Source organism: Gorilla gorilla, chromosome 8 (genome assembly GCF_029281585.2).
Source record: "Gorilla gorilla gorilla isolate KB3781 chromosome 8, NHGRI_mGorGor1-v2.1_pri, whole genome shotgun sequence".
Taxonomy (NCBI): domain Eukaryota; kingdom Metazoa; phylum Chordata; class Mammalia; order Primates; family Hominidae; genus Gorilla; species Gorilla gorilla.
Window position 1 is genome coordinate 44321930 of NC_073232.2, and position 14986 is coordinate 44336915.

At 51.1% G+C, this 14986-nt stretch overlaps 1 protein-coding gene across 1 annotated transcript in view; it reads right to left on the minus strand.

Moving 5' to 3' along the window:
* The window catches only part of CDH23 (cadherin related 23), a 419032-nt gene that overhangs the window by 376533 nt on the left and 27513 nt on the right, over positions 1-14986 (minus strand). The gene's annotated exons all lie outside the window — the stretch shown is intronic.

Sequence of the window (14986 nt, forward strand, 5' to 3'; positions counted from 1 at the left end):
AGGCAGGGGCTGCTGCCTTCAGCCTCCAGGACCACATCCCCCAAGAGTGACAGAGCCTGGTTATCCTGAGGACAGCATTGAGGAGATGGGCACTGACCGGGAAGACAGGGGTCTAACAGGGGGCTTGGCAAGTCCAACAAGCCCAAGCCCACCACCAGTGCCCAATGAGCATATCTCTTCCTGTTTTTTTATATTTTATATTCAGCATATTATCCCATAACCTTGTATATGAAGGGATGCAGCAGGCCATGGTGTCCAAAGAGGCACAGAGAGGGGAGGCGACCTGCCCAGGACCTCACAGCAAGTCTGTGGAGGCTAAAGCTGAATTTTGAAGGGCTCAGAGCTAAGCTCTAGTGAGATCGGGGGCTCAGCTGACAGAGGTTCTGAAAGACCAGATCCTATTTCTAAGGGTGGCTGGGAGGGTAGACAGCTCTCTCCCATATGGCAACAGTCCCCACTCTGGTCCCATTCCATCAGGGCCCTGGTCCTCCAGCAGCTCAGGAGCAGGCCCCCCTAGAGCCCAGCAGTGACACCAAGTGGACCACACTCACCAACCAGGAATCCTAACCTCCTATGGAACTGTCTGCCCTGGAAGTGCAGGGCCAGACTCACACACATTACCCTTCAGTGCATACCTACTGTGCATCTGGCCTGGGGCGTGTTCATCTCCCTGGCTCACAAAGTAGGCTTAGAGCCATTAGACAATTTGTTCAGAGACCTCCAACTAGAGAGCAGAGCCAGCATCAAGACCCAAGCTGGTGTCCTATGTCTCTTGTCAATAAGTGACCAGGAAAGACACAGGGCAGTGAACAGAGCTGAAGGAAAGGATTTTTGGAGAGACTTCCACATCTCTGCCAAGATATAGGGATGAGGGATTAAGAAAGAGCTGAGAGCGTGGACCCCTTAATTCTGGACTTGGAGGGGCCTCAATCCCTCTCAGCCCATGTCCCCAGTGAACAATGAGGTGACCCTACCAGATGTTCCTGACCAACACGACATACAACAGTCCCCTTTTGCTTTCCTTCTAATATTATACTTAAAACATCCTAATTACAAAGTATGAGACAGTCATTTGAAGAATAAAAGATTCTTTTCCTTTTTCTTTTTTTTCTTTCTTTCTTTTTTTTTTTTTTTTTTGTTTGAGACAGAATCTCACTCTGTCACCCAGGCTGGAGTGCAGTGGGGTGATCTCGGCTCACTGCAACCTCCACCTCCTGGATTCCAGTGATTCTCCTGCCTCAGCCCCCCGAGTAGCTGGGATTACAGGTTCATGCCACCACACTTGGCTCACTTTTTTTGTATTTTGAGTAGAGATGGGGTTTCACCATGTTGGTCAGGCTGGTCTCAAACTCCTGAACTCAAGTGATCCACCCGGCTCAGCCTCCCAAAGTGCTGGGATTACAGGCGTGAGCCACCATGCATGAAGAAACACAAAAGATTCTAAGATGTGTTTGAATAATAAGAGGCAACTCTCCCCCCTACACATCCTATCCCTGTGTTTCCACTGCCTTGAGTTTCTGAATATTAACAGCCTATCACAGGGGTTGCACAGTGAAATGCTTACAAGGCCAGCAGGGAATTTAGATGAGGGTGTTGCTGGGTGGGTGGGGATGATGGCCAGTTGGAGTCCACATGCTCTCTGTTGAAAAGTGGCAGCTGCTGATGTGTTTCAGCCAAGAGGGAATGTGGGCCCAGTGTGGCGGAGCTTCTGATTTTTCTCAATGAAAAACTAGAAATCAGGCTTTTCACATGAATTCAATTTTTAAATGTTGGCAAATAACTCAATTTGTAAGGAATACTTTGTGAGTCAAACATGACCATGGCCAGAGTGGGCAGGCAAGGGCTGGCATGCATCCTACCAGGCCTTTCTCTGCACCCAAGAAATATGTTCCCATTACACACATGTACAGAGCCGTGAGCTACTGTTTACTTTGAGAATAATGGAGTTACCCTCTACATACAAGAAACTTGCTTTTCGCACATCAAGAAATCCCACAGACAGCACTCCAGGCCAACATTGCTTAGAATTACCTCTTTCTTTTTAGGAGATAATAATAGCTCATGGTGTATGGATGTTTCCTAATGGAGATTTCATCCCTTACTCATGGGCATTTGGATGTTTCCAGGTTCCTGCCCCCAAAAGCAATGCCACCGCGAACACCTCTCTGTACATAATTGTGTTGGGATTTGGCTCTTCAATGTGGTTCTCCAACAGTGGGAATGCTGGGTCAATTAAATACAACCCAGAGTGTGTATGTGAACTTTTACTAGACGCTGCCATATTATCTTCTGGAAAAGGCTGTGGCAATTCGCAGTCCCACCAGCAGTATATGAGATGGCCTATGTGCCCACCTGGAAGTGATCTCTCTTTTAAATGGCTGCCAATCGGACACATGAAAAATGGTATAGCATTGCAGCTTTAATTTGCATTTCCCTAACTACTAGCGGGATTGAGCAAGATGCCTTTCTCTAAACGTTCAAACCACTTTCCATCTGTTATCTTGCATTACCCTATCATATCCTGCAAAGAAGCTAGCCAGCAGCACTAGCATTATCCCTGATTTACAAGTGGAGAAACCGAGGCATTGGGCAATTAAGTGACAATCTGACATCTCACAGTGAGTGAGTATCTTCTACAGAAAAAACTCCCGCCCTCTGCCATTCCAAACCAGACGTTATGAGAATTAAACAACATCTGCTAAGAACATCATCCACAAATAGCTGGGGAGAGCACACCATTCTGCCGGGTGCTGCAGGAAGTTTGCGGTGGAAGGAAGGAAGGAGGGAAGGAAATGAACACTTGTTAGGCAATCCCACAGGCCAAGGATTTTCACGGGTATTATTTTTACTCAATCTTCCAAAACACTTCTGTGAAGTAGGTCTTCTTGTCCCCATTTTACAGACGAGGACATTGAGGCTCAGAGAGGTCACTCTAGGATTGACCAGGTCTGCCTGAGTCAGAGTCTCCTGATGTTTCCATCACACCATGCTGCTGTTCCCGTTTCCTGACTTTGTAAAAGGGGAAGACATGGCCCCTCCCTCACGGAGCACAATATGCATCACACAAAAAACACAGGGTGAATGTCTGCCAAAAAGTGAGCGCCTGCATACACATGCATGCATAATGCCTTTCGCTTTCCACAGTGCAGGCTCAGGCTCCAACACGCCAGGCACACTGGGCCCCCAACCTCTCAAGTGCCTGTTCTCCTTTCCCCATCGGAGGCGATCAGACTGCCTCAGTGCCCAGATCCATCAGTCAGGGGTAGACGCACACAACCCTAATTCTGCAGGATTGGCAGGGACTGCCTCCAAAGCATTCGGAAGCAGGGACCATCTCAGCTCCAACCTGACTCTGCCTCCATCCTCCCCACAGGGTGAGGTGGCACCGACACTAGGTAAAGGTGGCACAGGCTCCAAAGGGTAAAGCAAAGCAGCTGGGCCTGAAGGGCTCCACCCTGCTGCTGGGTTTTCCCTGAGGTCCCAGATCTTCTTCCTCTGGCTCCTCTGTCTACGGGAGGAAAGCAAGGCCCAGAGAGAGCAGAGGCTGATGCCAGAGGGAAGAGACAGACTCCTAAGCCCTGACCTCCAGCCTCAGTGTGGTGAGGGACGCTGCTTTGCCTGCTGGCATTCCTCAGTACCGGGGCCATGGTGAGCAGCATGGGTCTCCAGGGAGAGCCTGACCTCACTCTGCTCTGTGCAATAGCTGTTCGCCCAGCCTCCTGGCCTCCTCACTTCCCATTCAGCACAGCCAAGTGGCTTCCTCCACCATCCTCAGGCCCACCCTCAAGATGCGGCCTGAGCTCCCACCAATCCTGTCTCCCCACTGGATCAGGAAACACAGACACACCCTTCTGTGCTGGGCTTCCTGCTTGGACCTAGGATAGGTGCTAGAGACCTGCTCCAGAGGTAAGGGCAGGGCCACAGCCAGCTGCCCCCAAATCTCTCAAGTGCTGGCTTAGAGCCCTCCTCCTAAGAAGACACATAGCCAGTCCCCAAAGCCCTCAGACTCCAATTTCCAACATTCTCCTTCATGCCAAACTTTGTGCCAGGCACAGTGGGAGGACATAGGGCCATGAGAACATACGGCTGTAACTGGAAACATGTGCTAGGTGTCAAATAAGTGAAACAGACTGTCACTGCCCAGGGCCATCAGGAGAGAGAAAATCCCAGGGCTCCCAGTTTTCAGGGTTCAAGCTACACACACATCAGATTCATAATTCTAACATTTACTGAGTCTATGTTCTATGCCAGTCATTGTGATACACAATGCATTCTACATGCTGGGGCTCAGAGAGGCTAAACAACTTGCTCAAGGTCACACAGCTAATAAGTGTCAAGTCTGGATTTGAACTCCATTCTGATGGCCATCATGGCCAGGCTCCCAGCCTCAGCCCCAACCCTTGCTGAGCTCAGACATGTGACCCAGGGGAGGGTCCTGCAGAGGCGCCTGATAGGAAGTCTCTAGGCAAGACCCTGTGGCATCTACTCAGCGAGCCCAGTGAGAATTCCAACATGCTCACAGCCAAGGTATGCTGGGCCAGCAGGAGGTAAGCTGCACATGCCAAAAAGAAGGCAGATGGCTGGGGTGGTGGGTGGGCTTTTGTTTCATCTGCCCTCCCAGGCTGTTGGCATCTCACACGCATTGCCCCTAGAACCAGTAGCAATAGAAGAATGCATGCTCCATCAGGGGTGAGCAAGTCTCCCCGCTCCTCACCCGCTACTGCTTCCCTCCACCACCTTCCCCTCCAGGTTGACACCTTTGTCCCTGGCAGAAGCTGACTGCAAATTTCTCAGATTTAGGGCAGCAGCCCCACCCACATTAACCACCTTCGCCTGTCATCACCCAGGAAGACCTGCTGCTCAGACCAGCTCTGGGCTGAGGGCTGGCTGGGGAGGCTCTGAGAGGTGGTTCAGTGACAGCATCCATGGAGTCACCCACATAGGAATCACCACTGCCCCCCACCAAGTCAAATCAAAGTCTTATACCACAGAGAGCCAGTGAGCTGCAAGGTGAGGCTTCAGGCAGTGGGGGATCCAGCTGGGTCTGGCCACACTGCGCACATCTGCCCTGACATGCCCTACTGTGTGCTAGGCACTGTGCTAGAGCTTAAGGACACAGAAAGGAACAAGGTAAAGCCCGCACCCTGGGGGAGCTGAGACTGCCTGGGAGAGACCAACCCCAACAGAGCAGGTGAGTGAGTCATCCAGTGTTGGGAGTGAGGTGCCCTGGGAAAGAAGGAGCAGTGCAGGAACCAGCTGATGGTCACTGGGGAGGTGACATATGAGCATGCACTCGCAGGAGAGTGGGCCATGTGGATATCTGGGAGGAATGCCTTCCAGGCAGAGGGAGCGGCCTGTGCAAAGGCCCTGAGGCAAGAGCATGCCTAGTGCGCTTGAGGAGGAGGCCAGCGTGGCTGGAAGGGGTGCACAGCGGGAAGAGTTGCAGGAGATGAGGGCAGAGAGATCTCAGGGTCCATCATGGACACTTTGTAGGCTACTGATTGTGAGGAAACACGTGATATGAATAACCAGTTTTCAAGAAGCACCCTGGCTGCTGTGATGAGGACACATTGTAGGGGGCATGGGTGGGAGTGGCTAGACTGGTGTCCAGGCTCCTGCAGGGATGCAGGCAGGGATGATGGGCTCCAGGCAGGGGGGCGGTGTGGGATCTGGCAGATTCTGGGCATGTTTCAAAGTAGAGCTGAGAGGGTTTCCTGCTGGTGGGGATCTGGCTGTGCAAGAATGAATTGAGCCCAAGCACCTGGGAGGATGGCATTGCCATTAGCTAGCACAGGAGAGGCTGCAGGTAGAGCTGGCTGAGGGACAAGATCGGAAGTTCATTTGAGACATGGCGAGTCTGGCATGGCTGTTGACAACCAAGTAGCAACAGTGGGTCAGCAGCTGGACATGCTCAGCCAAGGTCCAGGCTGGGCTGGAAGCAGAAGTGTGGGAGCCACCAGCAGGGAGGTGGTGCTTACCGCCACCAGAGGGGCAAGATCAGCAGGGCTCCCACACCCCTGAGCTGAGGCAACTGGACAGAGAATCAGTCCATCTTTGAAAATTGTCCAAAGAGCCTGAAAATGCATATACCCTGTGGCCCAGCAATTCCACCTCCTGAACCTCAGCTGAGGAAATTGCCATAGCTGTACGTGGACACCAAGCCACAGGGATGCCCATTGCTGCGTAACTTATGATAGATACCCAAAAGGGGACTGGCTCAACTGTGGGATGTCCCTAGGAAGCAACAGGGGATGGTGTGTGGATTCCTAGTGTGTGAATGTATGCAGGGGAGTGTGCGCATACAGCACTGTTGAGTGAAGCCAGGGTGTTGTGTGAGTGGTGAGGTTATGGGAAGTTTTATTGTCTTCTAGCTAGTTTCTGCATTCCGCCTATCTTCTGCAATAAGCATTCAACGTGTTGACATCAGTGGCCTCATTTATGTCCACCCTACCAAAATCTTGCCACAGCCTGTGAACACATGGACAACCCTGATTGTTCTCTCCCGCACTGTCCTGAGCCTCCCTGAAGGCCAGAGTCCCAAGTGCAAACACCAGGGGAGACTCTGGGAGCTGGGAGGGTCCTCGGCGGTCCTCTGGCTGACACCCCTCGCTGGGCTGCTACCAGACATTTCTAGGGACATGGAGCTCCTTTTATCCTGGGCCGTGGGTCCCAGCTCGGGAGGCGCTGCCTCTCCATCCCGAGTCCAGCCCCACTGGGTCTTTCCTTGCTAGGCGAGGAGGTCGGATTGCTCCCATCACCAGGAGGGCTCCCTCATGCTCTGCCTGCAGGCAGCCACGAGCAGCAGAATGGGCTAAAACCCAGGCTCGGAGACAAGGCCCAAGGCTGGCACTTGGCCCCATACTGAGGGTTCTCCTTTCCCCAGGTGAGGACCAACAGTGTGAAAGAAAAGCTTGTGCCTGAAAGCGCACACACACACTCTCTCACATACTCACCCACACACTCACACTCACCCACACACTCTCTCAAACACACACCTACACACTCACATGCTCTCACACACACTCTCTCAAACACACACTCACCCACACACTCACACACACTCACGCACACAAACACACACCACACAACTCACACACTCTCAAACACACACCCAGACTCTCACACACACTCACACACACCACACACACACTTTTTCAAACCACACCCACACATTCACACACTCACACACTCAAACACACTCATGCACACACACACTCAAACACACTCATGCACACACACATTCTCAAACACACTCATGTGCACACACTCACACACACACAATTGCGTTCTGCCACCCCCTCCAGGAGATGCATCCACAAAATGCCCCCACCCCACTGCACAACCCTGGAGGGCCCCTCCTTCCTGTCCCCACTCCTTTGCCCAGGTTGGAGGAAGCCAGGCTCCTTGCAAAGCTCCCCATGACCTGTAGGGGTTTCACCAAACACCTCCGAATCCCAGAAAAAAACCTAAGAGGAAGCCCGTTGAAGCCTGGTGTCCTAGACTGGAAAGGCACATTCCATGTCTCTGCTAGAGCAAGGCACACTCCCCTCTTTTGGGAAATAGGCAGTTCTGGGCCTAACTCCCGGGGCAGGGCCCCCACCGTGACCGTCTCCCATCTCTCCCTGCAGCCCGGTCAGGAGGTACAAGGGCAGAGGGCACACTGCTGCCTGCCAACAGGCAACGCCTCCTGGCCCAGCAGGCAGGGGGGACATGAGAGAATAGAGCAGGGGGAAGGAAAAGGGCAGGAGGGGACATCTGGGCAGCGTTTCAGTTTCTCGGGAGTGAGAGATTTTCACAGCATGGTGCCACGATTTAGTTTGAACTGTTATGAATTCCCATAAAATCAGACGCACTCAACTTTGAATAGAAATACAGAAATGCGCTGCAGAAATCAAATACAATTTGGGGATTATTCACCACCGCTACACACAGAGAGGTTCGTGCGTGCAAGAAGGCGCCTGCAGATGACACCATTAGGGCTGCTAATGGCCAAGCCCTTGTAGGTCACCGATGACCACGCTTCAAAGCCCACACTATCCAGGCCACCGCCGGGGAGGCTGCTGTGATGGAAAGAGTAGACAAGACCACCTCATGGCTATTCTGTTCTTGCGCCCTCCCCTGGATCCCTCCCAGAAGCTTCCATGAAGTGGTGCCTGGGGCAGGAAGGCAGGGCACAACCTGAGACCCCCAGGGTGGGGAGCCACAGACATCAGCCTCCCCCATATGAAGCCTGGTGTCTCTGAGTTCCCCTCACCGACTCTTAAAAATATCGTACAGCAAAAGATTTATTTTACTTTATTCTTTTGGGGAGCAGTGTACGGACATAGTAAATAACTAAAAAGAAAGGGTGTACAGCAGGAAGCGAGTCTCCTGTCTCCCCACCCCACACCTCCTTCCCAGAGGCAACGCTTAAGGTCTCATTCCAGAAGTTCTGTATGTTCATATTAGCACATGGGCCCCTCCCTCTCTTTAAAGAAAATGTGAGTGGTACTCATGCTATCCGACTCCTAGCTTTTTACATGACCACGTATCCTGAGGACTGTTCCATTTCAGTACATACAGAGTTGCTTGTTCTTTTTAGCAGCTGCAGGGTGTCCTTCTATATGGGGGACCATCCTTTAACCAGTCCTCTGCCAGTGGACATTTAGGCTGTTCTTTTTTGTTTTTTTTCTGTCACCCAGGCTGGAGTGCAGTGGCACGATCTCGGCTCACTGCAACCTCCGCCTCCCAGGTTCAAGTGATTCTCCTGCCTCAGCCTCCCGAGTAGGTGGGAGTACATGGGAGTACAGGCTCCCACCACCAGGCCAGGCTAACATTTTTGTATTTTTAGTAGAGATGGGATTTCATCATGTTGGTCAGGTTGTCTCGAACTCCTGACCTCAAATGATCCACCCACCTCGGCCTCCCAAAGTGCTGGGATTACAGGCGTGAGCCACTGTGCCCGGCCTAGGCTGTTCTTAATCTTTTGCTTTGATGAAGAAAGCCACGACAAATATCTTCGTTCCTATGTCTGTGCGTAGTGGTACATTCAGAAGCAGGAAATTTTCATATTTTCATAGCTGTTGGCAAACTGCCCTCCAGAGAGGGTGCACCAAGTTATACCCCCTCCACCACCAACAATGAGGAAAAAGCGGTTTCCCCACATCTTTGCCATCACTGGGCTCTCACTTTTTTTTTTTTTTTTGAGTTCTAAAAAGACAGCAGAGACTCCTGATCCTCATATCCCCAGCCCCCGCTGGGCACATGGACAAGAATGGAGTGATCAAAGTCAGCTTCCTTCTATCCCCTGGCTCACCAGCAGGGGAACAGCCCACAGACCCCAGCTCAGGCCTGGCATGTTGCTGAAACCTGCACCCACCCCCTCACTGGGGTCACTGCCAGTCACCCACCCTGTGTTCTCCCTGTGCCCTGACCCAGTGGCTCCCTCCACCTGGAGCATCCCTAGCTCCACCTTTCACATCCCACCTTACAGCTCAAATGCCCTTCATCTATGAAGCCACCTTGGAACGCTGCTGGAACAGGAGGCTGAGTTCTCCTCATCCTTACTACATTGTTGGAGGCATCTATCTCAGCTGCGTGGGACAGCTGGCCATGCCCTTGTCCTCCTGCTGCCAGAAGACCCACAGATCCCTGCAAGCAGAGTCTACTTCATCTCATACAGCCATTTGCCCACTAGCATGTGTCTCTAAAATTTAACAGGTCTGGCAGTGAGCTGATTTCTTCCCTAAATAGGTTCCAGTCCTTGCCTTTCCCATCTCAGCACATTCATCTCTATCCAGCCAGTCGGTCACGATACCTTCTTTTGATTAATTCAGTTAACGAACATCTTCCACGCAACCGCTAAATACGACTTTCCCCCCTGCCCCCGATCACTGTATTTCAGCCACACTAGCCCCTCTCAGCCTCAAACCTGCCAGCTCATTCCCACCCCTTGGCCATCACTGGGCTTGATCAGATTCTCGATCCCAGCCCTTCACTCCTCTTCAGAAGAATGATGTGTCCACACCCATGTGGGGGTCTCCCACCTCTTATGCTGAGCTTGGCTGTGAGACTCACTTTGCCCAAGCTCCACAGTAGCATGAGCATGCACCTTGTGCAGAGGGACTTGTCTATTGAGCTCCTGCCATTCAATTTGAGAAGAACACACCCCATGCAGACCCCTGGCCCCAGAAGAGTGAGCAGACGGAACCCATGCACAGCCTAGAGTCAAGCTCAGTCACGTCCAGCCTAGATTTGCTGACCCTCCCTCCAGCTGACCCCTGACACATAAGAAAGAATAAATGACTGCTGTGGTGCTTTGCTGTGCAGCTTTATCGAGATAACAATGACTGATAACACTTTGGATATGACACCAAAAACACAGGCAAGAAATGGAAAAAATCGATAAATTGGACTTCATCAAAATGAAAAACTTTTATGCATCAGAGGACACTATCAACAGAGTAAAAACGCAACCTACAGAAAATATCTACAAATCACATGCCTGATAAGGGATTAATGTCTAAAATATAGAAAAGACTCCTAAAACTCAAAACAAACAACCCAATTTGAAAGGAGGCAAATTTCTCCATAGAAGATATACAAATGGCCAGCCAGGCGTGGTGGCTCAGGCCTGTAATCCCAGCACTTTGGGAGGCCAAGGCAGGCAGATTGCCCAAGGTCAGGAGTTTGAGACCAGTCTGGCCAACATGGTAAAAACCCGTCTCTACTAAAAATACAAAAAATTAGCCCAACTTGGTGGCGTGCACCTGTAATCCCAGCTACTCAGGAGGCTGAGGCAGGGGAATTGCTTGAACCAGGGAGGTGGAGGTTGCAGTGAGCTGAGATCGCGCCACTGCACTCCAGCCTGGGCAATGGAGTGAGACTCCATCTCGATTAAAAAAAAAAAGAAGAAGATATACAAATGGCCAATAAGCCCATGAAACAATGCTCACCATCACTACCATTAGGGAGCTATAAATCAAAACCACAATGAGATACCAGTTCATACTCACTAAAATGGCTATTATAACACACACACACACATAAAACAAGTGTTGGAGGCCAGGCGTGGTGGCTCACATCTGTAATCCCAACACTTTGGGAGGCTGAGGCGGGCGGATCACTTGAGGTCAGGAGTTCAAGACCAGCCTGACCAACATGGTGAAACCCCATCTCTACTAAAAATACAAAAATTAGCTGGGCCTGTAATTCCAGCTACTCAGGAGGCTGAGGCATGAGAATTGCTTGAACCCAGGAGGCGGAGGTTGCAGTGAGCCGAGATCGTGCCACTGCACTCCAGCCTGGGCGACAATGAGACTCTGTCTCAAGAAAAAAAAAAAAAAAGAAAGAAAGAAAGAAACAAGTGTTGGTGAGCATGTGCAAAAGTTGGAATTCCTGTGCATTTCTGGTGGGACTATAATATGACACAGCTATTGGAGAAAGTAGCATGACAGTTCCTTATAAAAGTACAATAGGGCCAGGCACAGTGGGTCACGCCTGTAATTCCAGCACTTTGGGAGGCCAAGGCAGGCGGATCACTTGAGGTCAGGAGTTTGAGACCAGCCTGGCCAACATGGTGAAACCCCGTCTCTACTAAAAATACAAAAATTAGCCAGGCATAGCGGCATGCGCCTGTAGTCCCAGCTACTCAGGAGGCTGAGGCAGGAGAATCGCTTGAACCCAGGAGGTGGAGGTTGCAGTGAGCCAGGATTGCACCACTGCACTCCAGCCTGGGCAACAGAGTGAGACTCCATCTAAAAAAAAAAAAAAAAGTAAGCATAGAATTACCATATGCTCCAGGAATTCCACTTCTGGGAATATACACAAAAGAACTGAAAGCAAAAACTGGAACCTGTATTTGTACACCAATGTTTATGGCATCATTATTCATGATAGCCAAAACATGAAAACAAACCAAATGTCCTTCAGCAGGCAAATGAATAAACAAAATGTGGTATATCCGTTGATATATCACAACGAAATGTTATCCAGCCATGAAAAGGAATGGAGACTGACACCTGCCTCAACAAGGATGAACCCTGAGAACCTGACGCCACCAGCCAGTCACCAAGGACCACATATTATGAGTTTGTTTATGTGAAACGTCCAGAAGAGGTAAATCTTAGAGGCAGATAGTAGATCTGTGGTTGCCAGGGGCTGGGGGTAACGGGGAGGGAGGGTAGCTAAAAAGTATGGGCTTGCTTGCTTTCTTCTTTCTCTCTTTCTCTTTCTTTCTTTCCTTCCTTCCTTCCTTCCTTCCTTCCTTTCTTTCTTTCTCTTTCCTTCCTTCCTTCTTTCTTTTTTTTTTTTTTGAGACAGGGTCTCACTGTGTTGCCCAGGCTGGAGTGCAGTGGTGCAGTCACAGCTCACTGCAGCCTCAACCTCCTGGGCTCAAGCAATCCTCCCACCTCAGCCTTCCGAGTAGCTGGGACTACAGGAGCGTGCCACTATGCCTAGCTAATTTTTTAATTTTTATTTTTGTAGAAACAAGGTCTCACTGTGTTGCTGAGGCTGGTCTCAAACTCCTGGACTCAAGCAATTCTTCCATCTCTGCCTCCCAAAGTGCTAGGATTACAGGTGTGAGCCACTGCGCCCAGCTAGAGGTATCTTTGTGAGATGATAAAATGTTCCAAAATAGCCTGTGACTATGGTTGCACATATCTTTGCATGCCCTAATAACCATTGAATTGTACACTTAAAGTGGGCTTATTGGATCGTATGTGAATAACGTATCAATAGAGCAGTTTTAAAAAATTAAAAAATGAATTCAATAAACAAATAAATAAAGCTAGTGTAGAAACCAAAGCTTATCAAAACTAAGTGAGGTAAACTGCCAAGTTCACCCTTGGTGCAGACCCCCTTCCAGTCCCCTTACTTCCTCGCAGCCCCCACTTGCCTCCCTGGGCCCCACCTCTCACTCCCAGCCAGAAAGTCAGCTTGGCCTCACCTAGCCCCCTCCTGCTTCACCTGAAGTCCATCTCCCGTGGTGAGCCAACCTGGGCCAGCCAGCTCATTTGACAGACAAGGGAAACAAGGCTCACAGAGGCTGCCTTCCCTGTCTTCAGACCATCAGTCCAAGAGCCAAGGATGGAAAGGAAGACCCCAGGTCCTGGGCCTGTCCCCCATTCTCTCACAGGATGGCCCTTAGGAAGTCCTGGCCCCCCTCTGAAAGTGCAGAGCAGACTTGGTACCCTCGGGCATTTTCAGCTCTGCTCTTCTCAGCCTCTCGGATGCTGACCCCATCACCGCTCCCAAGTCAAAACCATTTGCTCAGGGGCCATGCAGGTGGTCGACAGAACTATGGGTGAGGCCAAGGCCACTCCTAGTGTCTGCCTGTTCAACTTCCACCGGCTAATTCACTGCCAAGCCCTCCTGCCCTCCCCAAGACAGAGGGGTGGGAGGGGAGCCAGGACATCCTTTCTTATTTCCCCTTCTCCCCAGTCAATAGAAAGGTTCACAAGTATCCCAAGTCTCCACCTTCTTCTCTGCTTTGCTTTCTCTGCTGTCATCCCTTGCACCCCAAAACCTTCCCAAAAGGAATCTCAATGCTGAGAACCCAGCAGCTTCCATCCTGTGTCCTCCAACTCCACGCAGCTGCCAGAACACCTCCGTGATGACTTTAACTCTGCAAAATCTTTCTGTACATGTGACTGCAAATCTAGACAGGGTGATGTTATGCCCATTTCACAGATAGGGGCACTGAGCTCTCAGAGGATCAACTTGACCCTGAGGATCAGCCAGGGAGTCAGCAACAGAGTCTGGGCCTCTCATCTGAAGAGAGAGCTTCCTCCTGGCACAGAACCTCATGCAGGCTGCAAGGAGTGAAAGTGAGGCAAACAGCATGCAACTGCCCACTCCCGGCTGTGCTCCTACCCACACAGGAGCTCCAAACCCCCAGCTGGGGTAGCACTGTCCTGCAGATGGGCGGGGCTGGCTCTAGACCAGTCACACTCAAAAGTGAAGGCCTCTCTCAGGCTCCTCCCTCCCATGTGATCTAATGACCTGGGAGCCTATTCTTTCTTTCTTTCTTTCTTTCTTTCTTTCTTTCTTTCTTTCTTTCTTTCTTTCTTTCTTTCTTTCTTTCTTTCTTTCTCTTTCTTTCCTTCCCTTCCTTCCCTCCTTCCTTCCTTCCTTCCTTCTCCTCTCTCTTTCTCTCTGCCCCACTGTGACTATTCTTTGTTCTTTCTTTCCTTTCCTTCCCTTCCTTCTCCTCCTTCGTTCCTTCCTTTCTTCCTTCCTTCCTCTCTCTCTCTCTCTCTGCCCCACTGTGATTTTAGCCAAGCCAGTTTCCTCCCCTTCCACCCTCACCCACTCCAGGGCACCTTCCACAACATTCTCCAGTCTTCACAGACACCCCTTCTGCACTCAGTCCCTCTTCACTGACATTAGGTACAAATAGGAGTTCTCACCCCAAGCAGAGCCATGGGTCAGCCGTGTGACCCTGGGCAAGGTGGCAGATCTCTCCAGGCCTCAGCGTCCTTGTCTGCAAAATGCCACTTTGGACACAGCTTCCGCCTTCACTCAGACAGGGCCCTGTGACCAGATGCCCTTCCTCCCACTGGGCATGCGGGGACTGAGGAGCCTTCCCTGAGCTCCTCTCAGCCCCCCAGGCAGAAGCAGTCCCTTTACTCTGTGTCTGGGGTCTCTGAGATGTGACTCATGCTGCTTTTGAGCCTAGTGTGGTGCAGCTGGAGCTCTGCTGTGTGTGACGGTGTCACTGTCTATGCTGCAGGCTTCCCCCCAGCCTGCCCAGAGCCTGGCGGACAGTAGGTGCACAGTGAGCACTGGATGGATCATGAATCAATGACTGAACAAAATAAAGGAACGAGGTCCCTTCAAGTGTGAACAGCCTGACACTATGTTGCAGGGAAGGCCTGGGCACAGCCCCACCAGCCAGCTGCCAGGCGCACCCTCAGCTGGGGGAAGGGGATCCCTGTGGGGATGAGTGGGGGTATCGAGGAGACAGGGCAAGGCACACGCTCTCTAACAGCAAGTTGATCATTTT